The following is a 26,822-nucleotide window of genomic DNA, read 5'->3' on the forward strand; positions in this document are numbered from 1 at the left end:
TAAGAGAAGGTAGGGGTACTTTCTGATGCTGGGCAAACTTGAATTCCAGCAGGCTGAGCTACAGTCTTGGTCTCAGTCACTTCCAATGAGAACAGTTACACTGAAACACCAGCATGTCATTGTATATGTGTACAAAGGGAACAGCTTTCATTTCACCTCTCTGAGTTGCTGGAAAATGCAGAGCTTAGTCTGAAGTCAGGTTGAAAGTGACATTAACAAGTACTTTTGCATGGTGTATTAGAATACTAAACTTGGTGTCCAGAGATCACTTTTAAATCCCTTCTTTACCATTTATCATCTTTTTGACTTTAGAATTCATATTGGCCTACTTGGACTCCAAGCAGAATACTGATGCCCGACTGGTTTAAACACAAGAAATTTATTTTTTCACAGTTCTGGAGGCTAGACTACGGTACTATTGAGATTGGTGCATGAGACCTTTCTGCTAGGCTTGAAGACTGTGTCTTCACATGGCTCTCTTCTGTGTGTGCACACAGAGAAAGATGTTGCTGCTGTCTTTTCCTCTTCTTGTAAAGACACTGGTCCTAGAGGGTTAGGGCCTCACCCTTATGACCTTATCCTACCCTAATTATTTCCTTAAAGGCCTTATCTCCAAATACAGTCACATTGGGGGTTTAGGACTTCAGCATATGAATTGGAGGGGAAGCAGAAATAATTCAGTCCATTATGGAAATATTGTTTAATTTTAGTGTATATCTCATATTGCATTGCTGGGTAGGTCTGAAGATTAAATAAGAAGATATATGTAGTAGAAACTTAGTATTTGAGTTTTAAAAAAAATACTTATTTGCCTGCACTGGGTCTTAGTTGTGGCCCATGGGGTTTTTAGCTGTGGCACACAGGATATATATATACATATATGTTTTTTTCAGTTGCAGCATGTAGGATCTGTTTTCCTGACCAGGGATCAAACCCAGGCCCCCTGCATTGGGAGTGTGGAGTCTTAGTTATTGGACCACTAGTGAAGTCCCTAGTTATTATTTGATTTTTAAAAGTATATCATATTTTAGCCCTCTGCTATGCATTGCCAACTGAGAGGAGAGGAGATGATGAGTTTAGAATTTATATTAGTAAATTGAGCACATTACATGTAATTTGATTATATGTTGATTTTCAGCTTATAAGTTGATTTTCAGCATTTGTGAAAACATGTAGGGGTGTTTGAAAAAGAAAACATTCATTTCCTGGATTTACAATGCTTTCTTTTCAGTATGAACACAAATGTTAAAGAAGCCACTTTTAGTCATGACTAGTGGGTTTGAACATCGCCAGAAAGTGACTGATGTTAGAGAACTTTGAAATCTATGAGGTGAAACACAAAGGTAAAGCATTTGTGTTATTTTTATACCCTACATCTCTCGTCAAAAGGCTTTCAGTTCAGTTCAGTTCAGTTCAGTTGCTCAATCGTGTCCGACTCTTTGCGACCCCATGAACCGCAGCACGCCAAGCCTCCCTGTCCATCACCAACTCCCGGAGTCCACCCAAACCCATGTCCATCGAATCGGTGATGCCATCCAACCATTTCATCCTCTGTCGTCCCCGTCTCCTCCTGCCCTCAATCTTTAAGGTAGTTAAAAAGACAAAACACCAAAGCCTCTAAATGCATTTGTTTGTTTCAGTTAGATTTAAAAAAAAATTTAATTGGCATATAATTACTTTACAATGTTGTGTTAGTTTCTGCTATACAACAGTGTGAATCAGCTTTGTGTATATGTATATCCCCTCCTTCTTGAGTCTCCCTCCTGCCCCTGCATCCCACTTCTCTAGGTCATCACAGAACACTGGGCTGAGCAACCTGTGCTACACAGCAGGTATCTGTTCTACCCACGGTGGTGTGTATATGTCAGTGCTGCTCTCCCAGTTCACCCCACCCTCTCCTTCCCCCTCTGTGTCCCTCAGTCCATTCCCTACATCTGTGTCTCTACTACTGCACTGCAAATAGGTTCATCAGAACCATTTTTCTAGATTCCAGTTTCAGTTTTCTGTGGCTTATGGAACCGTCATGGAGTACTGGGGCTAACAATTCGAGGGATTTGTCATTTGTGTGACTGAGAGAATAAGCCATAGCCAATTAAAAGAACTTGAGGCCTGACACTTTTTTTGTGTGCAAATCTGACACATGTAACCTAGACTGTGTACATAACCAACTTCTCACTCTGTGCTTTCCAAATAACACTTGCCACACAATCCAGATAATTTTCATCATGTGAAAAACATGGTGCATGTTTTTCAAGAACATGTACAAAAATCCTAATTCAATTTTTCAGCAAACATTAGGTATGTTCTTGCCATGAGCCAGGGGTCAATGCTTTCTAGCCAAAATCACCGGGAACATATCACATTGTACCAGTTGGACTTATTACTCACTGCAGGAAGGGACGGAGAAGGCAATGGCACCCCACTCCAGTCCTCTTGCCTGGAAAATCCCATGGACGGAGGAGCCTGGTAGACTGCAGTCCATGGGGTCTCGAAAAGTCGGACATGACTGAGTGACTTCACTTTCACTTTTCACTTTTATTCATTGGCGAAGGAAACGGCAACCCACTCCAGGGTTCTTGCCTGAAGAATCCCAGGGATGGGGTCGCACAGAGTCGGACGTGACTGAAGTGACTTAGCAGCAGCAGTAGCAAGGGAGAAAGCCCATCATAAGGGCCCGAGGGACTTCTCAGTAAGAGGGTATTGCAAGGTGACTATTACAGGATTTGATTTGTTTTAGGTGATTTTGTGGAGGGGCTAAGGAAGCAGGAGTTTGAATTGAATGTCAGGAAGCTAGTTCATTCTATGAAAAAAAATAAAAGTGGAGAGAAGCCACATATGGTCAGGCCACTCGAGACAGCTGCATCTCCCACCCAGCCAGTGCCTGCTTCACCTAAACCCTACACAGCTGAATGACCTTCCTGTGTATTTGCCCCAGGTCTCTGCTGGTGATTTTTCTTACCAAAAGGGCGGTGAGGGGCATGCTCCTCTGCTGGTTTCCCTGGTAAGTAACGAGCCCACCTGCCATCAAGTCCCCTATAACTGGTAACTCTTCCCTCCCCTCTACCCCTGGCAGACTGCCACCATGTTCTGCCGCTGTCTGCAGCACACTGTGAAGTGTCGCTCCAGGCCCTTTCTTCAGATGTGTAAGTTCCCCCATCCGTTAATCTCTTTTGATGACTCCAGTCTCTTTCTTGGGTCTTGAAGCTGGGCAAGCACAGACCTCATGGTCTTCAGGGCACAGCTCAACAAGCCGTCAGGGATGGCAGGGGTGGAGGGCTGACTGTGGGAGAAGGTACACAAAATTAATAAAGCAGAGTGTTTATCTTGTTCATTTGGGGGGTAGGATGGGCAAACAGTAAGTCATTTATCTGAGGTGGATGGCTTGTGGAGTTAGTGGTAAGAGAGGGTGAAGCAATAGGTTGGACCCAGATTATAGAAGACCCTGAGTGGAGGAAATGGGGAGTCATTGAATAAGTTTGAGGGGGTGCCAAGAATCACAACTCACAGCTCATGCTCCTAACAGGGTAGGGGTTTTCATACTCCTCTGACCATGTTGTAATAAGAAATACATTTTACACCAAAACCTAGTACACACACACACACATACCTGAATTTTAATAGAACACGACTCAGCCTTACTATTAGAGCTGCCCTCTATTTTCCATTCCATTTGACTACACTTCACCTCTCTCTATGCTACTTCACTCTGTTCTATTTCATGCTGGCTTTTACGCACCCAATTGATTTTTCTTCCAACTCAGAAATGGCCTAAGGTCTGAAAAATATTGTTTTTAGAAGATGAATCAGTGTGGTGAGGGGAAATAGGAGTAGGAGGGCTGTTCATAGCACAGCAGTAGTTCATTTACCAAAAAATTAATTAATTCATTCGATCAAAAACATTTATTAAGTATCTCCTACATACCAAGCATGAAGATACAAAGATACCCAGACCCAGCAGGGCCCTTGGAAAGCTCATGGTCAGCAGGGAAGACAAGCAGTCACTTCACTGTTGCAAGTCTTTAATAGTCAGTTGTGAAAATATTGCACGGTGATCTAAACTGCCTGAGAAAAATAGGGAAGGCTTTACAGAGAAAAGGGCATTTGAGGTGGTTCTTGAAAACTAAGTTTGCCAAGGCGAGGGGACTGGTGAAGTGTAACCTAAGGGAAAGGGTCATGTGACAATGACAAGCAGGTCTGAAAGCACAGAGTGTGATCTGGGTAGGGTTGCCAGATTGAGTAATAAAAATAGAGTGCCACCAGTCAAGTTTGAATTTCAGATAAATAATTACTAACTTTCAGCATAAGTATATCCCATCAGTCTGGGAGGGGCACGACATTCTGTATGATTGGAATATGGGTGAACCTTGGGGTGTATTGGGATCATACTGTGAAATGTGATGAGAGAATAAAGAAACTCCCCTGTAGAGTCAAGCTTCTCCTGAAGGGTAATTTGAGAAATAATTGTGGAATGCTTGGAAAGAAATTAAAAAAAAAAAACACTGAAAAATATGCAACCCTTGAGTCTTTAGCTTATTAAAAATAAAGGTAGAATCACAGTAGGTGGGATGATTATTAATTATTAATGATTATTAATTGTGTTTGAGTAACTGTTTCTTACCTTCTCTCCTGATGCTTTTGTCCCCATGTTTAGTTGAAAAGAGGGGAATGAACACTTTTTGCCATGGGTACTGTTTTCTTATTACAGTCTAGCCTGAAGCCATATTTAGGTTGGTAATAGTCATGGAATGAATAACACATGTGTAATCAGTCAAGTGAATCTTTTTTCTGTTTAAGCAATTTCCCAGATGTAATAGACACAGGTTGTCTACCTTTCATCCTCTCCCTTCTGCCCGCCCTCCCCAACCCCCATCTCATCTACTCTTCAAAATACTGTAAGGGTGGCCCCTGGCAGGTATGTGATGGGGCAAGTAACCCAAGCTGGACCAGGTAGTCTTCAGTCTCTCTTTTGGTAGTTGTAATTGTGACTTTAAACTCAGGAGCTCAGGGTAACCATGTTTTTTTTTTTCCTGCTATATGGACTGGAAAACCAGAGGAAGCCAGTCAATATTGGGTGGAGAGTGTGGAGACCTGTGCAGCCTTTCAGTGAAGGAAGGATAGAAAGAGTGTGAGCATTTGGATTAAAGCAAAAACATACTAGAATGAGAAAGTGAAGAAAGAAGAGACACAAAAGAGGAGAGAGAGGGAGACAGAGACAGACAGACAGACAGATAGATAGGGTTGGTTACATTCCATCTTTGAGTTTTGTGCCCTTTTACCTTCTGATTCCTTTATGTTTAAGATCACTTTGCTGGATTCTGTGACTTGAAATGAGTACTAATTTAAAAACCAAATCACTGGAAACAGTGGCTCTTGTCAATCTTTCGTCTCTGGAGAGTGAAGACCAGAGAAAGGGGATCCAAGCCTCAACACTGTCATGGATGAGGGGAAAGGAATGTGATGTCTTTTTTCAGGACAAAAGGAGGAGAGCTTTATGTCTTCCTTCAGGAGACATGCTTTCTCTCCATTTGGCTCTGTGAAATAAGTCACAAGGTGTATCTGTCTGCAACAGGACAGTCTGAGCATTGTTTGCCATTCAGTGCTCATGAAAGGAAAGCATGAAGACTGAGGAGAGTTAAGATTATGTGATTTTTACAAACTGAAGATTCATGACAATCTTGAATCAAGCAAGTCCATCGATACCATTTTTCAAACAGCATTTGCCACCTTGTGTCTCTGTGTCTCATGTTGAGATTAACCCCTGAGCCTTTGGAGTGGCAGCACTGACTCCAAGACCCTGGACTACCAGAGAACTAACCCTAGGGAGTATCAAATAGTGAGAACTCACACAAAAGAAACAACTTGACTACAAGACCCGGCATCACCCAACCACCAGTGGCACCCTGTGCAGGAAGCCTCGTCTAAACAACAAACAAAACAAAAATACAAACCCAGTTGTCAGCAGGCAGGATTACCACCTCACTCAGCCTTTCCCATCACAGGGAAAACAAATGAACAAACAAACGAAAACAGCACAAATCTCACCCTATATGAAGCTTATACAAACTACTGGACCAACCTTAGGAGGGCAGAAACCAAAAGGAAGAAAGAATTCAACCTTCAAGCCTGGGAAAAAGAGAGCTCAAGCACAATAAGTTAAAAAAAATAATGGAAAGGCAGAGAAACACTACACAAATGAAGGAACAAATTACAAACACAGAAGTAAAAATAAATGAAGAGGAAATAGGCAAACTACCTGAAAAAGAATTCAGAATAATGATAGTAAAGATGATCAAAAACCTTGAAGACAAAATGGGGAAAATGCAAGAATCAAATAACAGAGACCTAGAAGAATTAAAGAATAGACATACAGAGACAAACAACGCAATTACTGAAATTAAAAATACTCTAGAAGAAATCAGTAGTAAAACATCTGAAGCCGAAGAGTGAATCAGTGAGCTGGAAGATAAAATGGTGGAAATAAATTCTGAAGACAGAATAAAGTAAAAAGAATGGAAAGAACTGAGGATAGTCTCAGAGACCTCTGGGACAATATCAAATGCACCAACTTTTAAATTATATTGGTCCCAGAAGAAGAGAAAGAAAGGGTATAAGAAAAATTTTGAAGAGATTATAGTTGAAAATTTCCAAACATGGAAAAAGAAATAGTCAATCAAGTCCAAGAGGTGCAAAGAGTTCCATACAGGATAACCCAAGGAGAAACACACCAAGACACATATTAATCAAACTAACAAAGACTAAACACAAAGAAGGAATATTAAAAGCAGCAAGGGAGCCTGTTGGCTGGAGCCACCATCTTCCAGTAATTCGCCAAAATGACCAACACAAAGAAGAAGAGGAGGGGCACCTGCTACATGTTCTCTAGGCCTATTAGAAAGTGTGGTGTTGTCCCTTTAGCCATATACATGCAAATCTACAAGAAGGGTGATATTGTAGATATCAAGGGAATGGGTACTGTTCAAAAAGGAATGCCCCACAAATGTTGCCATGGCAAAACTGGGAGAGTCTACAATGTTACCCAGCATGCTCTTGGCATCATTGTAAACAAATAAGTTAAAGGCAAGATTCTTGCCAAGAGAATTAATGTGACTGTTGAACATATTAAGCACTCTAAGAGCCTAGATAGCTTCCTGAAACATGTGAAGGAAAATGATCAGGAAAGGAAGGAAACCAAAAAAGGGATTTGGGTTCAGCTGAAGCACCAGCCTGTTCCACCCAGAGAAGCACACTTCATGAGGACCAATGGAAAGGAACGTGAACTGTTGAAGCCCATTCCCTAAGAATTTATGGCCTGTTGGGTGTAAAAGTAAAGACCTGGACTGTACAAATGTTTCTCTTAATTGAGTAGAGGTGTTGTGTCCAAATTCAGTGGGTGATGTGTTTTCAAATCAAGTGTTTCTTCTTCCTGAAAGATGTAAGATAGTTTGTTGTTCAGTATGTTCCATTGGTTAATAAATTGCCAGATAATGCCAAAATAAAAAAATAAATTGCCAAAAAAAAAAAAAAAAAAAAAAAAAAGCAGCAAGGGAAAAGCAACAAGTAACATACAGGGAAACCCCATACATTTAACAGCTGATGTTTCAGCAGAAACTCTGCAGGCCAGAAGGGAATGGCAGGATATATTTAAAGTACTGAAAGGGAAAAATCTACAACCAAGATTACTGTACCCGGCAAGGATCTCATTCAGAACTGATGGAGAGATAAAAAGCTTTTCAGACAAGCAAAAGTTAAGAGAATTCAGTGCCACAAAAACAGCTTTACAACAAATGTTAAAGGGACTTATATAGTCAAAAAAACACAAGAGAAGAAAAAAGATCTACAAAATCAACCCCAAACAATTAAGAAAATTAAGAAAAAGGAACATATATCAATAATTACTTTAAATGTAAGTGGGTTAAATGCTCCAACCAAAAGACACAGACTGGCTGAATGGATACAAAAATAAGACCCATATATATGCTGTCTACAAGAAACCCACTTCAGACCTAAAGACACATATAAACTGAAAGTGAGAGGATGCAAAAATATATTTCATGCAAATGGGAAGCAAAAGAAAGCTGAAGTAGCGATCCTCATATCAGACAAACCAGACCTTAAAATAGAGATTACAAGAGATAAGGAAGGACACTACATAATGATCAAGGGTCAATCAAAGAGGAAGACATAACAATTGTAAACATCTATGCACCCAACATAGGAGCACCTCAATACATGACAAAGACTAACAGACATAAAAGGAGAAATTGACAGTAACACAATAATAGTAGGAGACTTTAACACCCCACTCACACCAATGGACAGATCATCAAAACAGAAAATGAATAAGGAAACACAAGTCTTAAATGACACATTAGATGAGATGAATCTCATTGATATCTTCAGGATATTCCATCCAAATGCAGAAGAATACACCTTCTCAAGTGCACATGGAACATTCTCCAGGATAGACCACATCTTGGGTCACAAATAAAAACTCAGTAAATTAAAAAAAATTGAAATCATATCAAGCATCTTCTCTGACCACAATGCTATGAGATTAGATCTCAATTTCAAGAAAAAAAAAAAAACTGTAAGAAACACAAACACATTGAGAGTAAGCAATACACTTCTAAACAACCAACAGCTTTCTGAAGAACTAAAAAGTGAAATAAAAAAATTTCTAGAAACAAATGACAATGAAAACATTACAACTCAAAACCTGTGGGATGCAGCAAAAGCAGTTCTAATAGGGAAGTTTATAGCAACACAGCCCTACTTCAAGAAACAAGAAAAAACATCGAATAGACCACCTAACTTTACACCTAAAACAACTGTAAAAAGAACAACTCCCTCCCCCCCAAAATTAGTAGAAGGAAAGAAATCATAAAGATCTGAGCAGAAATAAATGAAAAAGAAACAAAAACATCCCAAAAAACAAAACCCAAGGACCAGACGACTTCATAGCAGAACTCTATCAAACATTTAGAGAGGAGCGAATGCCTATTCCTTCTAAAACTCAAAAAATTGCAGAGGAAGGAACATTTCCAAATTCATTCTATGAGGCCACCATCACCCTGATACCAAAACCAGACAACAACACACAAAAATAAAACTACAGGCCAATATCACTGATGAACATAGATGCAGAAATCCTCAACAAAATTTTAGCTAACAGAATTCAGAAACACATCAAAAAGCTCATATACGATGATCAAGTTGGGTTTATTCCAGGAATGCAAGATCATGGCATCTGGTCCTATCAATTAATGGCAAATAGATGGGGAAACACTGGAAACAGTAAGAGACTATTTTTGGGGGTCTCAAAAATCACTGCAGATGGTGACTGCAACCATGAAATTAAAAGATGCTTGCTCCTTGGAAGAAAAGTTATGACCAACTTAGCACATTAAAAAGCAGAGGCATTACTTTGCCAACAAAGGTCCATCTAGTCAAGGCTATGATTTTTCCAGTAGTCGTGTATGGATGTGAGAGTTGGACTATAAAGAATGCTGAGAGCTGAAGAATTGATGCTTTTGAGCTGTGGTGTTGGAGAAGATTCTTGAGAGTCCCTTGGACTGCAAGGAGATCCAACCAGCCCATCCTAAAGGAAATCAGTCCTGAATGTTCATTGGAAGGACTGATACTGAAGCTGAAACTCCAATACGTTGGCCACCTAATATGAAAAACTGACTCACTGGAAAAGTAAAGACCCTGATGCTGGGAAGGATTGAAGGCAGGAAGAGAAGGGGATGACAGAAGCTGAGATGATTGGATGGCATCACTGACTCAATGACATGAGTTTGGGTAAGCTCCACGAGTTGGTGATGGATAGAGAAGCCTGGTTTGCTGCAGTCCATGGGGTTGCAAAGAGTCAGATATGACCGAGCGACTGAACTGAACTGATGATAAGCCTGCAGCAAACATCATTCTCAATGAAGAAAACCCGAAATCATTCCCCCTAAGATTAGGAAGAAGACAAAGATGTCCAAATTCACCGCTATTATTCAACATAGTTCTGGAAGTTCTAACTACTTCTGGAGAAGAAAAAGAAATAAAAGGAATCCAGAATGAGAGAGAAGAAGTAAAGCTCTCACTGTTTGCAGATGACATGTTACTATACATAGAAAACCCTAAAGATAGTATCAGAAAATTACTAGAGCTAATCAGTGAATTTAGAAAAGTTACAGGATACAAAATCAATGCACAGAAATCACTTGCACTTCTTTTTTTTTTTTTAAAATATTATTTTATTAGTTGGAGGCCAATCACTTTACAACATTTCAGTGGGTTTTGTCATACATTGACATGAATCAGCCATACAGTTACACGTATTCCCCATCCCGATCCCCCCTCCCACCTCCCTCTCCACCCGACTCCTCAGGGTCCTCCCAGTGCACCAGGCCCGAGCACCTGACTCATGTATCCCACCTGGGCTGGTGGTCCGTTTCACCATAGATAATATACATGCTGTTCTTTCAAAACATCCCACCCTCACGTTCTCCCCCAGAGTTCAAAAGTCTGTTCTGTACTTCTGTGTCACTTTTTCTGTTTTGCATATAGGGTTATCGCCACCATCTATCTAAATTCCGTATATATGTGTTAGTATACTGTAATGTTCTTTATCTTTCTGGCTTACTTCACTCTGTATAATGGGCTCCAGTTTCATCCATCTCATTAGAACTGATTCAAATGAATTCTTTTTAACGGCTGAGTAATATTCCATGGTGTATATGTACCACAGCTTCCTTATCCATTCATCTGCTGATGGGCATCTGGGTTGCTTCCATGTCCTGGCTATTATAAACAGTGCTGCGATGAACATTGGGGTGCACGTGTCTCTTTCAGATCTGGATTCCTCAGTGTGTATGCCTAGAAGTGGTATTGCTGGGTCATATGGCAGTTCTATTTCCAGTTTTTTAAGAAATCTCCACACTGTTTTCCATAGTGGCTGTACTAGTTTGCATTCCCACCAACAGTGTAAGAGGGTTCCCTTTTCTCCACACCCTCTCCAGCATTTATTGCTTGTAGACTTTTGGATAGCAGCCATCCTGACTGGCGTGTAATGGTACCTCATTGTGGTTTTGATTTGCATTTCTCTGATGATGAGTGATGTTGAACATCTTTTCATGTGTTTGTTAGCCATCTGTATGTCTTCTTTGGAGAAATGTCTGTTTAGTTCTTTGGCCCATTTTTTGATTGGGTCGTTTATTTTTCTGAAATTGAGCTTCAGGAGTTGCTTGTATATTTTTGAGATTAATCCTTTGTCTGTTTCCTCATTTGTTATTATTTTCTCCCAATCTGAGGGCTGTCTTTTCACCTTACTTATAGTTTCCTTTGTTGTGCAAAAGCTTTTAATTTTCATTAGGTCCCATTTGTTTATTTTTGCTTTTATTTCCAATATTCTGGGAGGTGGGTCATAGAAGATCTTGCTGTGATTCTTGCATTTCTATATACTAGCAATGAAAAATCAGAAAGAGAAATTAAGGAATCAATCCCATTCACCATTGCAACAAAAATAATTAAATATTTAGGAATAAACTTATCTAAGTAGACAAAATAATTGTACACAGAAAATTATAATATACTATTGAAAAAATAAAAGGTGACATAAACAGATGGAGAGATGTTCCATGTTCCTGGGTAAGAAGAATCGATACTGTGAAAATGACTATACTACCAAATGTAATCTACAGATTCAGTGTGATCCCTATCAAATTATCAATGACATTTTTCACAGAACTAGACAAAAACATTTCACAATTCATATGAAAACACAAAAGACCCTATATAGTCAAAGCAGTCTTGAGAAAGAAGAATGGAACTGGAGGAATCAACCTTTCTGACTTCAGATTATACTACAAAGTCACAGTCATCAAGACAGTATGGCACTGGCACAAAAACAGAAATATAGACCAATGGAACAAGATAGAAATCCCAGAAATAAACCCATGCACCTATGGGCACCTTGTTTTTTTGACAAAGGCAGCAAGAATATACAATACAATACAAAATGGGGCAAAGATAACCTCTTCAATAAATGGTGCTGTGAAAACTGGACAGCTCCATGTAAAAGAATGAAATTAGAACACTTTCTAACACCATATACAAAGATAAACTCAAAGTGGATTAAAGACCTAAATGTAAGACCAGAAGCTATAAAACACTTAGAGGAAAACATAGGCAGAACACTCGATGACATAAATCGAAGCAAGATCCTCTATGACCCACCTCCTAGAGTAATGTAAATAAAAACAAAAGTAAACAAGTGGTACCTGATTAAACTTAAAAGCTTTTGCACAGGAAAGGAAACTATAAGCAAGGTGAAAACACAACCCTCAGAATGGGAGAAAATAATAACAAATGAAACAACTGCCAAAGAATTAATTTCCTAAATATATAAGCAGCTCATACAACTCAATACCAGAAAAACAAACAACCCAATAAAAAAGTGGGGAAAAGACCTAAACAGACATTTATCCAAAGAAGACATAGAAATGGCTTACAAACACATGAAAAGATGCTCAACATCACTCATTATTAGAGAAATGCAAATCCAAACTACAATGAGATATCACTTCACACCAGTCAGAATGGCCATCATCAAAAAGTCTATAAACAATAAATGCTGGAGAGGGTGTGGAGAAAAGGGAATGCTCTTGCACTGTTGGTGGGAATGTAAATTGATGCAGCCATTATGGAAGATGGTATGGAGATTCCTTCAAAAACTAGGAATAAAACCACCGTATGACCCAGCAATCCCACTCCTAGGCATATACCCTAAGGAAACCAAAATTGAAAGACACATGTATCACATTGTCCATTGCAGCATTGTTTACTGTAGTAGAACATGGAAGCAAGCTAGATGTCCATCAACAGATGAACAGATAAAGAAGTTGTGGTACATATACACAATGGAATATTACTTAGCCATAAAAAGGAATGCCTTTGAGTCAGTTCTAATGAGGTGGATGAACCTAGAACCTAATATACAGAGTGAAGTGAGTCAGAAAGAGAAAGATAAACATCATTTTCTAATGCATATATATGGAATCTAGAAAAATGGTACTGAAGAATTCATTTACAGGGCACAATGAAGAAACAGATATAGAGAATAGACTTATGGATATGGGGAGAGTGGAGCGGAGGGTGAGATGTATGGACAGAGTAACATGGAAACTTACATTGCCATATGTAAAATAGATAGCCATCAGGAATTTGCCAAATGGCTCAGGAAACTCAAACAGGGGCTCTGTACCAACCTAGAGGAGTGGGATGGGGAGGGAGATGGGAAGGAGTTTCAAAAGGGAGGGGATGTGTGTATACCTATGGCTGATTCATGTTGAGGTTTGACAGAAAACAGCAAAATTCTGTAAAGCAATTATCCTTCAATAATAAAATAAATTAAAAAACAGATCACTAAAGTTGTATTGAAAACTCCTGTGATTATCCTGGTTAAGTGGGGATTATGAGATGGATATTTACTCACTGGGGCTTCCCAGTAGTACTAGTGGTAAAGAACCTGTCTACCAATGCAGGAGACATAAGAGATGAGGGTTCGATCCCTGGTTGCACAGATCCCCTGGAGGAAGGCACAGCAACCCACTCCAGTATTCTTGCCTGGGAAATCCCATGGACAGAGGAGCCTGATGGGCTACAGTCCATAGGGTCCCAAAGAGTAAGACATGACTGAAGTGACCTACCACGCAGGCACATTTACTCACTAGGTAGATCTTGACCCGAGAACTCCTTAATGGCAAACAGAAAGAAGTATGGTTTTCATTAAACTGTGCACTGTTACTACACATGACAGAAACTACCCAGGTACACCGCTTCTGTCTCCCTCCTGGAGCTAATTCTAGATTTGTTCTAGGAAAAAAACGTGGGTTTAATTTGAAGCCAGTTTATTTTTTATTGGTTTTGCAGTCCTTTTGTGGTACTTTTAATATGACACAAGTTAGGGTTTCCCAAGGTGTGTATTGTAAAGTTTTAGTTCAGCCACGGAATGAAAAAAGGAGGGAATTTCCATGGTCAGGTCATGTGGGCTTTAGGTAAACCACTTTATAGTACACTGTGGAGTCTTTGCTCTGCCCATATGCAATGTGAATTTCTAAAAAGGAGAGAGCTGATGCTGCATTTCCTAAACCCACTTGATCCCAGCATGGAGCGTTTCACTGGACTAGCATCTCCCAGGACACACTATGGGATAGGACAGCTGAGTGCACATGGGGGTGGCTATCACTCCTCCTCTGTGTAGGAGGGGACGTCTCCAGCCTGGTGCCTCTAGCATAGAACGTTGCTCTTCAGGTGACAGGAAAATGACCTGACTGCCAGCGATTCTGCAGTACTCTTGAAGTTCTTAAGAGAACAGATTATTTTAAAGAGCTTCTCCTAAGAGAAGGGGAAAGCTTGGCATAGTGTGTCTCTAGGTCAGGGGGTCCACAGACGAGATGCATGGAGAGAATTCAGGTGCTCTCTAAACCTGGGTAGAAATAGGAACCCGTGTCTTCATTTTACCAACATCCACCCAAAATTTAGCAATTCCTATAGTTATGAATGTGGCAACAGAACCCAGTAATATGAGCAGAAACTGTGACTTCGTCAGCAATAGAAATCATAGATTTAATATTAGGTCACAGTTGTTGCAGGTTTCTCAGAATATTATTTGAGCTTCTCGTTAGTTTGAAATTACACTAATTATGATGCCTGTCATTAGATTGATCTTGTTATTTACTGTGTTACTAAAGAAGCACATAATCACCAAGGTGTGTGTGTCTGTGTGTGTGTGTGTTGGTTGCACTGTGCAACATGTAGGATCTTATTTCCCTGACCAGTGATTGAACCTGTGCCCCCTACAATGGGATCACAGTGGCTTAACCACTGGACTACCAGGGAAGTCCCTACCAAGGTATTTTGATAATAACTTTACCTCTCAAGCACATAACCTGTCCCTTGGTAGGGCTTCATGAATATTGACTAAAGTTACCACCTGCCCCATCACCACCATGTGACTAAGCTTTCATATTTGTTGTATTAAAATGTCTCACTTTACTTCCAACCTCAGAATAGTAAGGCATTTAATACTGATCAAATCAGATTGAATTATTTGCCTTGCTGATTCTTTTGCACATGATAGTGTACTAGAAAACTGCAGCACTTACAAGAAACTTTAGCTTGTTTATAAATTCGTTTATGCATTCACCTGTCAAGTATTTATCTGCCAGGCCCTCCTCCTTGGTCTCTGTTCAGGTAATATTGGTGTAGTTGGAGTGGAAGTAAAGGGGGGAGCAGTAAATGGGAAGAAGTCTTCATTATCTATTTGTTCAACCTTCATCTCTCCCTGTCTTGTCTCTGTTAACTCCAGAAAATTCAAGGGGAACGTTGCCATTGGTTTCTAGCACTGTACTGAGCCTCAGGGCACTAGGGAAGTTGAAAAACAACACAGGCTCTGTCTGCAGTGCTTTTACAGGGTCCCTTTTAAAGACTGTGGCACCCGTGTTCTCAGGTTATCTGGTATCTAAGTGCCTTTTTAAAGTTTATTTTCTAAAATTGGAGTATAATCGCTTTTCCATGTTGTGTTAGTCTCTGCTGTACAACAGTGCAAATCATCTACAAGTGTAATATATCCCCTCCCATTGAGTCTTCCTCCCACCCTCTCAGTCATCACAGACCACTGAGCTGAGCTCCCTGTGCTATAAGCAACTTCCCTCTAGCTATCTATGAGACACATGGTAGTATGTATATATCAATGCTACTCTCCAATTTGTCCCACCCTCTCCCCACCCTGCTGTGTCCACAAGTCTGTTCTCTACATCTGTGTCTCTATTCCTTCCCTTCAAATAGGTTCTTCAGGACCATTTTTCTAGATTCAATATATATGTGTTAATATATGATACTTAGTTTTCTCTTTTTGACTTCACTCAGTATGACAGACTCTGGGTTCATTCACACCACTCCAAAGGACCCAATTTTGTTCCTTTTTATGGCTGTGTAATATTCCACTGTCTATATGTACCACATCTTCTTTATTCATTTATCTGTCAATGGACATTTAGGCTGCTTTCATATCCTGGCTACTGTAAGCAGGGCTGCAATGAACACTGGGGTACATGTATATTTTTGAATTATGGTTTTCTCAGGGTATATGCCCAGTAGTGGGATTGCTGAATCATGTGGTAGTTTTATTTTTAGTTTTTTAAAGGAAACTCTGTACTGTTCTTCACAGTGGCTGTACCAATTTACATTCCCACCAATAATGTTTATTGTTTATAGATTTTTTTGATGGGCATTCTGACTGGTGTGGGGTGATACTTCACTGTAGTTTTGATTTGTATTTCTCCAATAATGACAGATGTTGAACATCTTTTCATGTGTTTCTTGTCCATCTGTATATCTTCTATGGAGAACTGTCTATTTAAATCTTCTGCCCATTTTTGATATTTTTTATATTGAGCTGCACGAGCTGTTTGTATGGTTTGGAGATTAATCCTTTGTCACTTGCTTCATTTGCAAATATTTTCTCCCATTCTGAGACTTGTCTTTTCGTTTTGTTTATGGGTTCCTTTGCTATGCAAGAGCTTTTCAGTTTAATTGGAAATGCCTTTTGTCTAATCTTCTCTGGTTGTTTCAGACAGAAAGTGGAAGATTGGCCAGGTGAGAATAAAATCTCTAGCAGGTTAAATTGTGTCCCCTAAAAGATGTGTCAAGGTTCTAATCTCTGCTGCCTGTGAATGCTACCGTATTTGGAAATAGGGTCCTTGAAGATGTGATTAAACTAAGAATCTTGAAATGAGAACACTCTAGACTTAGAATGGGCCCTAAGTCCAATGAGTGACAGAGAAGTGTCCTTATAAATGACTCAGAGGCACACCAGGAAGAAGGCCATATGGAGACGGAGGCAGAGATTGGAGTGTTGTAGCCACAAGACAGGGAAGTTCAGGAGCCACTGGAAGCTGGAAGAGGTGAGGAAGGATTCTTTTCCTAGAGCTTCTGGATGGAATGTGGCCCTGTGGACACCTTTATTTTGGACTTCTGGCCTCCAGAGTTTTAAGAAAATAAACTTTTCTTATTTTAACCATATTAGTGGCAATAATCAGGAAGCTAGTACATTTTCCTCCTCCACTGGATACAGTGTGGAGCACACCAGTGTTCAGCCAGGCCTGTGATTTGAGTGACAGACATTGCTATGGTCTGAACGTTTAGGGCCTCCCCAAACTCATATGTTGAAATCCTAACTTCCCAATATAGTGGTCTTAGGAGGTGGGGCCTTTGGGAGGTGACTGGGTCATGAGGTGAAGCCTTCATGGATGAGATTAGTGCGCTTGTATAAGAGGCTCCAGAGAGCACCTCCGGCCACGTGAAGACACAATGAAAAGATGGTTGCCTATGAACCAGGAAGCAGGCTTTCACCAGACACCAAATCTACTGGCACCCAGATGATGGAATTTCCCAGGCTCCAGAACTGTGAGAAATAAAATATTGTTTATGAGCCATCCCATCTAGTGTATTTTGTTACAGCAGCCTGACTGGACTTAAGAAGAGAGACATTCTTTAGTAGCTTCAGCATATTTTCCATTGATTCAGAATCCAGCCCCAATTGGTTTGAACTTCATTTATCTGTTTCTCTCCAGCCACCCTCTCTCTCTTTTCTTCTACTTTTAGGATAAAATCAAAGGCACCAGAAGACCTAATAACTATTCCTGTCTCATTCAGAGTTGTCTCAATGATCCTAAATCAATCGAGTGACTATACCTACCTGATCCAATACTGTACAAATAGTTTCTTCCCTCCTCTTGTGAAGGTCAGCAGGCTGGAACTGATGAGAGACTGATGAGAGAAGGAGACGATTGAGGGAGGCCCCCTCTTTCTCTGGGCGTTGCCCTCTGATCTCACTCCCAAGAACCTCTCTCCAGACTCTGTTCCCCTGCTCATAGGAGAGAGAGACTAGGAACTAACCTGAACACACATGAGCAGGGGAAGAAGGCTTTGTATGGAGGCAATTGTTACTGATGTGCCCTTGCATGGGGTGGTGCCCTTCCTGGGGTCATTTGCAAAAGTGACTAGGAATGTACATGAACTTGGGCAAACTCTGGGAGATAGTGAGGGACAGGGAGGCCTGCTATGCTGCAGTCCGTGGGGTTGCAAAGAAAAGGACACGACTGGGGGACTGAACAACAACAACTCTTGGGAAAGAATTTATCTTAAATTCTTAAGGTAATTTTAAATTTTACCTTAAACCAGGCTTGGCTTGGGCTTTGAAGGGAACAGCGTATGTCACCATGGCACAAAAAGCAGGGAGGAGAAGCCCCATGAACCCTCCATGGAGCTCCCGGATATATTTGGGAGAGAAGGCTAGATTCTGCAACTGTGGGTGGAAACGGAGCCAGAGGAATAAGGTGTTGATCTGTCTCTTCTGTTTCTCTTATGGAGACCCTGGTTTTGACTTCAGACAGGAATGACCTGGGAAACACTGGTAACAGTGGGATATAATGCCAGTCACATCTGCTGAAAGCCATCAATGCTGGAGCACATTGGAAAACAATAAGCTCACTTTTAAAAGCCAATGAAAAGAACTTATAAAACTTGTTGCAATTTAGTGAAATTGATCAACAAAGATAATTTATTTTGCATAGATGTGCATAATAAACTTGAATTACAAAATAAATCTCCAGGGTTAGAACCCAATAAGGGCATGATGGCTTCCCTGAGCTCAGTTGGTAAAGAATCCGCCTGCAATGCAGGAGACCCCAGTTTGATTCCTGGGTCAGGAAGATCCACTGGAGAAGGGATAGACTACCCACTCCAGTATTCTGGCCTGGAGAATTCCATGGACCACAGTCCATGGGGTCGCAAAGAGTTGGACACGACTGACCAACTTTCATTCACTCACTCAAGGGCATTGTATCCTTTCTTCTATTCTCATCATAAACCTGCAGTCACATGGCCAAAAACTACATCTGCAGCAAAATGGTAGCTTTGTTCCTGCCTCCTTCTCCTCCACTGCCTGGACCAGCTCAATGATGAAGATGTGTGATGCTGCAGGGGCCTTCTTGGTTCTCTGAGTGAAAGTACTGCTCCAGAAAGTGTCTCTGTGACCCTCCTCTCTCCTTCCTGTCTCTCTCAGCCATCTCAGGTGTCGAGCATCTGGGAACACCTCAGCATCTCAGGCCTCCACTGACCCAGCAGCTGCTCCCAGAAGAGCAGCTGGGAATCCCGGGGATCAGAGGCTCTCACTGGGTGACCTTCAATTGTGAGGAAATGTTCTGGCTTTTCCATCAAGTGCTGTGGTTACTGAGCTACCATGGGCAAGGAGCTCTGCTAGGATGTCTGCAGGGCTTCACATAGTCCGTCCTCAGAAGTATTTAGGAAGAGAGAACACACACTGCAATTAGAAAAGGAAGAAGAAAGTGATCTCAGTGAGGCAGTAGCAAGTGGTGGCATGGAGTGAGATCTTAATTCCCTGCCCAGGAATTGAACCTGGGTAGCCAGGATGAAAACTAGGAACCCTAGCTACCAGACCAACAAGGGCTAGAGGCTAGATGCTAGAAGCTTTTTTCCTGGATCTTTGCCCCCAGTGAAAAATGCATTTATCACAGAGGCAGAAACGGTACATGCAGGTACAGAGTTTATTATTAGAGACATAGAACAACAAGTGGGAAAGCACATAGAGACAGTTTGTTAAGCTGAGATAGAGGCAGGGCAGAGACGCACACCCAGAGAGAAATGGTGTGGGCGCCCCCCCCTAGTGAGGAAGAGCACTGTAAAGACGCGGTGAAGTCATTTATATAGATCAGTTCTTCTGGGTCTTTGTCCTCCTTCAGGACAATTATCTGGTTTCTTTTCCAACACTAGACCTACTCTGGGACCCTCCCCCGGATCTCGAAGTGAAAGTTTCTGGGAGGAACAAGACTCATTATGGCCTGGAGTTATCCCCTGACTTTTGATTCCAAGGAGCGTTTCTGTGCGTGTGTAGTATCTCTGTTATCTTTTACTCAGAGTTTTTGCCTCTTTTTGTCCTTGCCATGATTATTCCCTTGAGATGTACACAAGAGACAAAGACTGGCTATTTACCCTGTTTCTATTGTTACTTCCATTTCTGAGAGCAAATAGAGGGCTGGTTGTAAATTCCTCAACTGGAGCCCACGTATCTTTTGCCTCAGAAAATGTAAAGAGAAGGCTGGCTGATTGTGAATTTCCAACCTGGACCCTGTCAATCTCCTACCTCAAAAACAATAGGACAGTGTCATATAATGGCTAAGCGCTTGGGCTCTGAACTCCCCAGCGGCCCTGGGATGAGTCTCAGAGCTCCTTGGCACCTGGCTGGAAAGGAACTGGCCTTCTGTCCAGTCTCAGGTGCTGGTAGGGGGACCTAGAAAACCAGGAGGAAAGCCCTTCAGGACAGCACAGGTCCCCAGAGGTGTGGGACAGAGGCGCGAGCCCTTCACCCACGTGTGTCTGCTCCTGGTTTGCTGTAAGGATTATAAGAGCTCATTATGAAAAGCAGATAATTAGCACAGCGACTAGCACATAATAATCTCTCAAAAGCAGTGCTATTATTGTTTCAACAGAAAGAACTGCCAGACTCCTGAGGATGGAAGCAATTCCTGTAGGGATTCATGAGAGGGAAGAGATTTAGGCAGTAAGAGGCTTCTGGGGTGGGGGACCTGAGAAAAGATGACGTCGGGCAGATGTACTATGAGATGGCTTTGAAAGGGTCATTAAAATATCACCTAGAGACTGGCCTTGGAACTATGGGGGCAACCTTTGTTAGCAGTCTGTGGCTTTGTTATTGATCAGTGTTCTTTGCCCTCCTTGATCAGTAGAAATGGATAGGAGGCCAGATAAGAAATTCAGGCAAGGCTTTATTGGGGCCCCTGCTGCAAAAGAGGGGAGTAAGAACAATAACAGTTTCCTTGCTCACTCCCTAATGAGGGTGGAGAGTTGGTTCCCTTCATGTGGGGTGGGGGGGGTAGGGGTGGGTCCTGGGGTTGGGCCAGAGGGGTAGCTTAGGTGGTTTGCCCACCTCTTTGGTGGTGGTGTATGCAAGGGGCATGGACAGCACCCTGCTTTTGCTCCCAGCTCTTCAGAAGTGGCAGCTGGAGTTTTTGGTCTTTTTGTATCTTACCGTTCATAATTTGCCCCCACTGCGCATGCACACAGTTCTTTGGTCCCTTGTAGTTTCTTTTTAATCCATAGCACAGGGAAACCTGGCACACTGTGGTCCATGGTGTTGCAAAGATCCTGACATGACTTGGCGACTGAACAACAAAGTCTCTTTGTATTTTGTTGCTCCAGGAGACGTCTGTCCAGGTGCAAGCCCTACAGCAAAGGGCCCCAGGACCCAGCCTGTCTCAGCTTGAGCCCCACAGGCCAGGGGAGCAGGAGGTGTCTTCAGTGGTGGGTTGTTGGCGGAGGGCAGGGCCTGAGGAGAGCCAAGGCCCAGAGGCCAAATTTCAGGGGGTGTTGAGGGAACAGTGGGTAAATGCCACCCCTTCCCAGCTGGAGCAGAGGTTTGGCGTAAACTGTAAAATCGAAGAGAGTATCTCTGGGGCTGTGACAGGGACAAGAAAGCTAAGGGGAGAAGATCAGATTTCCAGGAGGCTTAGAGCAGCCCCAGAGAGAAGTCATGAGCAGGGTGGTGTCGGGGTGTGTGAGGGGGTGGGGTGCAGGTGCCTCCCCAAAACAGGACTCACCGGGTGAAATCTCTCTCCCAGCCCCGCTGAAGTGTACCTTCCCCAGCTAATTCCAGGCTGGTGTCACCTTCTAAGCGAAACAGTGGGGAGGCCTGAGAGCTGCTGCTTACCTTGGCAAACAGCGGCCAGCCTATGCCAGCGAATCCTGAAAAGGATTAAGGCTGTAAATTAAAGTTTAAGAAACACAAGAAATGAAACAAGGCCTTTTAACTTGTAGCCCCAAATAGGTAAACTGCTCTCTTCAAGCAGTTCAGCTGCCGGGCTGAGCTACCGGCAAAACACTGAAAAAGCCTCTTAAAGCTAAGTTTGAGGAACCCACGACGTGACACCGTCCTATTAGAAAATGGGCTCCGCATGGCGGCTCACTGCTCCTGCACCCTCCTGCCGCCAGGGCTTCCCTCTTGGCTTCCGGTACACCCAGAACACAACGGCCTTTCCTCTCCCTTTCCTCACGCCCAGAAGGGTGAGGCTGAAAAGAGGTCATTCATTGGCTTTGGAAGCAGGAGGTCGGGTGACCTTGACTAGGGCAGCTTTCACAGGCCCGGGAGAGCAGAGGGTGCTGCCGGGCTGCGCCACTAGGGGGCGAGCTTGGCCGACTCACCGGGGCCTCGGGAACAGGTCTGAAGGGGGGCGGGCCCTCTCCCCTCCTCGGCCCCGCCCACGGAGGCCTCCACACCCTTTTCACAAGTGAGTTCTTAAAACATCAGTTTTCGGGTGGAGAGGGAGGTGGGAGGGGGGATCGGGATGGGGAATAAGTGTAACTCTATGGCTGATTCATGTCAATGTATGACAAAACCCACTGAAATGTTGTGAAGTAATTAGTCTCCAACTAATTTAAAAAAAAAAAAGAAAAAAAAAAAACAAAAAAACAAAAAAAATCAGTTTTCTTTTGTGTTTCTTATTTCAAAAAGAATATACAGAAAATTTGGGGGAAAAAAACCCAAAGAAACAGAAGACCACAGAGGAAAAAAAAACTGCCCACAATCCTTGAACTAAGGAATTCCTCTGTTAGCATTTTAGTGTGTTATGAGTTGATTTTTTTTTTTTTTTAATGAAGTGACAGCTGGCATCAGCATTTATCTTTGGGGTGAAATTCTCTTTTTGAGAAAAATAAACTGGTACATTTTCTGGTTCAGCGTGGGAGGACAATTTGCAGGAAGGAGAGAGATGGGGTGTGGGTGTCCTCTACCAAGGGGATTCAGCGGAAGCTGTATGACCTGGCTTTCTTTCGTTTCTTTCTTTCTTTTTTTTTGCAGCAAATGCATTTGTTGCATTGTGTGACTGGATATTTTTGTGCTGTGCGGAGACATTAATTTCAAGTCTAGATCAATACAAGCAGCGTAAGCATGGAGTCTGGGAAGAAGGAACTCGGGGGGCCATGAACACAGAAATTCAGGGTGAAGCTGCAGAAATCTGGGGGCAGGCATTTGGACTTCCACAGTCTGTGGTGGACTGACAGGGGTGAGTCAGCTATACCCAGAAATTTGGGGAAGGAAAACATCCAACTGGGTTATGTCATGCTAGAAATTTATCATTAGGATCAAAATTTATCGTCGGGATCGTATTTGCTTTTTTGATTGCAATGTGCCTGACATTAAACTTTTGATTGCTGAGGTGTCCACATCAGACATTCATCTCCAACAGACACATTGCCAGCTACATTAGATAAAAGAGCCAGACCTGGTCCACCCATGAAGTTCCCTCTTTTTTGTTATTTCAGAAAACTCTGGTTGTGGTAGATAACCAACTCTCCATTTGACAGACCTCTTGTTTTCCCTTCTTGAGCTTTAATTCTGAATCTTATGATTTGTTTTTTTGAATAGGGTACTGAATTTATTACTTATTTTTTGTTAACTGCAAGGACATAGACAGAAATTCTTAACTTTCCCTGTATCACTGATAGAAATGTGACTGACTCAGGTTCTTGGGGGCTTCCCTGTGGCTCAGATGGTAAAGCGTCTGCCTGCAATGTGGGAGACTCAGGTTCGATCCCTGGGTCGGGAAGATCCCCTGGAGAAGGAAATGGCAACCCACTCCAGTACTCTTGCCTGAAAAACTCCATGGACTGTCACATGAGGAGCCTGGTAGGCGACAGTCTGTGGAGTCGCAAAGAGTCGGACACGACTGAGCAACTTCGCTTTCAGGTTCTTGGACTCCTTAATCACTAGAAATTGGTAAGGGGCCAGAAGAGGAATTCAGGCAAGGCTTTATTGACATTCAGGTGCTCCTGTTTGTTCCCGAGGCGGGGAACAAGCTGGTACCATAAATGAACTGGGTGTTGAGGCGGGTGGGTAGTCTGCACACCCCCTTGGTGGTGTTGTTTACAGATTTAGTGGGGTACCCTGCTTTTGCGCCTCAAGAGTGGCAGTCGGTTTGTGACTGTTTTGTGTCTTGTTTGTAATTTGCCCCGACTGCTCACTTATGCAGTCATTTTTAGTCTGTTACAGTTTCTTTGTATTCTTTTAAAATTTTTTTAATTTTTTTTTAATTTTTCAGTGGGTTTCGTCATACATTGATATGAATCAGCCATAGAGTTACATGTATTCCCCATCCCGGTCCCCCATCCCACCTCCCTCTCCACCCGATTCCTCTGGGTCTTCCCAGTGCACCAGGCCCGAGCACTTGACTCATGCATCCCACCTGGGCTGGTGGTCTGTTTCACCACAGATAATATACATGCTGTTCTTTTGAAACATCCCACTCTCACCTTCTCCCACAGAGTTCAAAAGTCTGTTCTGTACTTCTGCGTCTCTTCTTTTGCCCTGCATATAGGGCCATCGTTACCATCTTTCTAAATTCCGTATATATGTGTTAGTATACTGTAATGTTCTTTATCTTTCTGGCTTACTTCACTCTGTATAATGGGCTCCAGTTTCATCCATCTCATTAGAACTGATTCAAATGAATTTTTTTAACAGCCGAGTAATATTCCATGGTGTATATGTACCACAGCTTCCTTATCCATTCATCTGCTGATGGGCATCTAGGATGCTTCCATGTCCTGGCTATTATAAACAGTGCTGTGATGAACATTGGGGTGCACGTGTCTCTTTCAGATCTGAATTCCTCAGTGTGTATGCCCAGAAGTGGTATTGCTGGGTCATATGGTAGTTCTATTTCCAGTTTTTTAAGAAATCTCCACACTGTTTTCCATAGTGGCTGTACTAGTTTGCATTCCCACCAACAGTGTAAGAGGGTTCCCTTTTCTCCACACACCCTCTCCAGCATTTATTGCTTGTAGACTTTTGGATAGCAGCCATCCTGACTGGCGTGTAATGGTACCTCATTGTGGTTTTGATTTGCATTTCTCTGATAATGAGTGATGTTGAGCATCTTTTCATGTGTTTGTTAGCCATCTGTATGTCTTCTTTGGAGAAATGTCTGTTTAGTTCTTTGGCCCATTTTTTGATTGGGTAATTTATTTTTCTGGAATTGAGCTTCAGGAGTTGCTTGTATATTTTTGAGATTAATCCTTTGTCTGTTTCCTCATTTGCTATTATTTTCTCCCAATCTGAGGGCTGTCTTATCACCTTACTTATAGTTTCCTTTGTTGTGCAAAAGCTTTTAATTTTCATTAGGTCCCATTTGTTTATTTTTGTTTTTATTTCCAATATTCTGGGAGGTGGGTCATAGAAGATCTTGCTGTGATTTATGTCGGAGAGTGTTTTGCCTATGTTCTCCTCTAGGAGTTTTATAGTTTCTGGTCTTACATTTAGATCTTTAATCCATTTTGAGTTTATTTTTGTGTATGGTGTTAGAAAGTGATCTAGTTTCATTCTTTTACAAGTGGTTGACCAGTTTTCCCAGCACCACTTGTTAAAGAGATTGTCTTTTTTCCATTATATATCCTTGCCTCCTTTGTCAAAGATAAGGTGTCCATAGTTTCGTGGATTTATCTCTGGGCTTTCTATTCTGTTCCATTGATCTATATTTCTGTCTTTGTGCCAGTACCATACTGTCTTGATGACTGTGGCTTTGTAGTAGAGTCTGAAGTCAGGCAGGTTGATTCCTCCAGTTCCATTCTTCTTCCTCAAGATTACTTTGGCTAATCGAGGTTTTTTGTGTTTCCATACAAATTGTGAAATTATTTGTTCTAGTTCTGTGAAAAATACCATTGGTAACTTGATAGGGATTGCATTGAATCTATAGATTGCTTTGGGTAGAATAGCCATTTTGACAATACTGATTCTTCCAATCCATGAACACGGTATGTTTCTCCATCTGTTTGTGTCCTCTTTGATTTCTTTCATCAATGTTTTATAGTTTTCTGTGTATAGGTCTTTTGTTTCTTTAGGTAGATATACTCCTAAGTATTTTATTCTTTTTGTTGCAATGGTGAATGGTATTGTTTCCTTAATTTCTCTTTCTGTTTTTTCATTGTTAGTATATAGGAATGCAAGGGATTTCTGTGTGTTAATTTTATATCCTGAAACTTTACTATATTCATTGATTAGCTCTAGTAATTTTCTGGAAGAGTCTTTAGGGTTTTCTATGTAGAGGATCATGTCATCTGCAAACAGCGAGAGTTTCACTTCTTCTTTTCCTATCTGGATTCCTTTTACGTCTTTTTCTGCTCTGATTGTTGTGGCCAAAACTTCCAACACTATGTTGAATAGTAGTGGTGAGAGTGGGCATCCTTGTCTTGTTCCTGATTTCAGAGGAAATGCTTTCAATTTTTCACCATTGAGGGTGATGCTTGCTGTGGGTTTCTCATATATAGCTTTTATTATGTTGAGATATGTTCCTTCTATTCCTGCTTTCTGGAGAGTTTTAATCATAAATGAGTGTTAAATTTTGTCAAAGGCTTTCTCTGCATCTATTGAGATAATCATATAGTTTTTATCTTCCAATTTGTTAATGTGGTGTATTACGTTGATTGATTTGCGGATATTAAAGAATCCTTGCATTCCTGGGATAAAGCCCACTTGGTCATGGTGTATGATTTTTTTAATATGTTGTTGGATTCTGTTTGCTAGAATTTTGTTAAGGATTTTTGCATCTATGTTCATCAGTGATATTGGCCTGTAGTTCTCTTTTTTTGTGGCATCTTTGTCTGGTTTTGGAATTAGGGTGATGGAGGCCTCATAGAATGAGTTTGGAAGTTTACCTTCATCTGCAATTTTCTGGAAGAGTTTG

The 26,822-nt window shown here is 41.6% G+C and overlaps 1 pseudogene; it reads left to right on the forward strand.

Moving 5' to 3' along the window:
• Positions 1-6,833: 6,833 nt before the first annotated feature.
• Positions 6,834-7,322, forward strand: LOC136157275 (large ribosomal subunit protein eL21-like; annotated as a pseudogene).
• The last annotated feature ends 19,500 nt before the right edge of the window (positions 7,323-26,822 follow it).

Source organism: Muntiacus reevesi, chromosome 2, assembly GCF_963930625.1.
Source record: "Muntiacus reevesi chromosome 2, mMunRee1.1, whole genome shotgun sequence".
NCBI classification, from domain to species: Eukaryota; Metazoa; Chordata; class Mammalia; order Artiodactyla; family Cervidae; genus Muntiacus; species Muntiacus reevesi.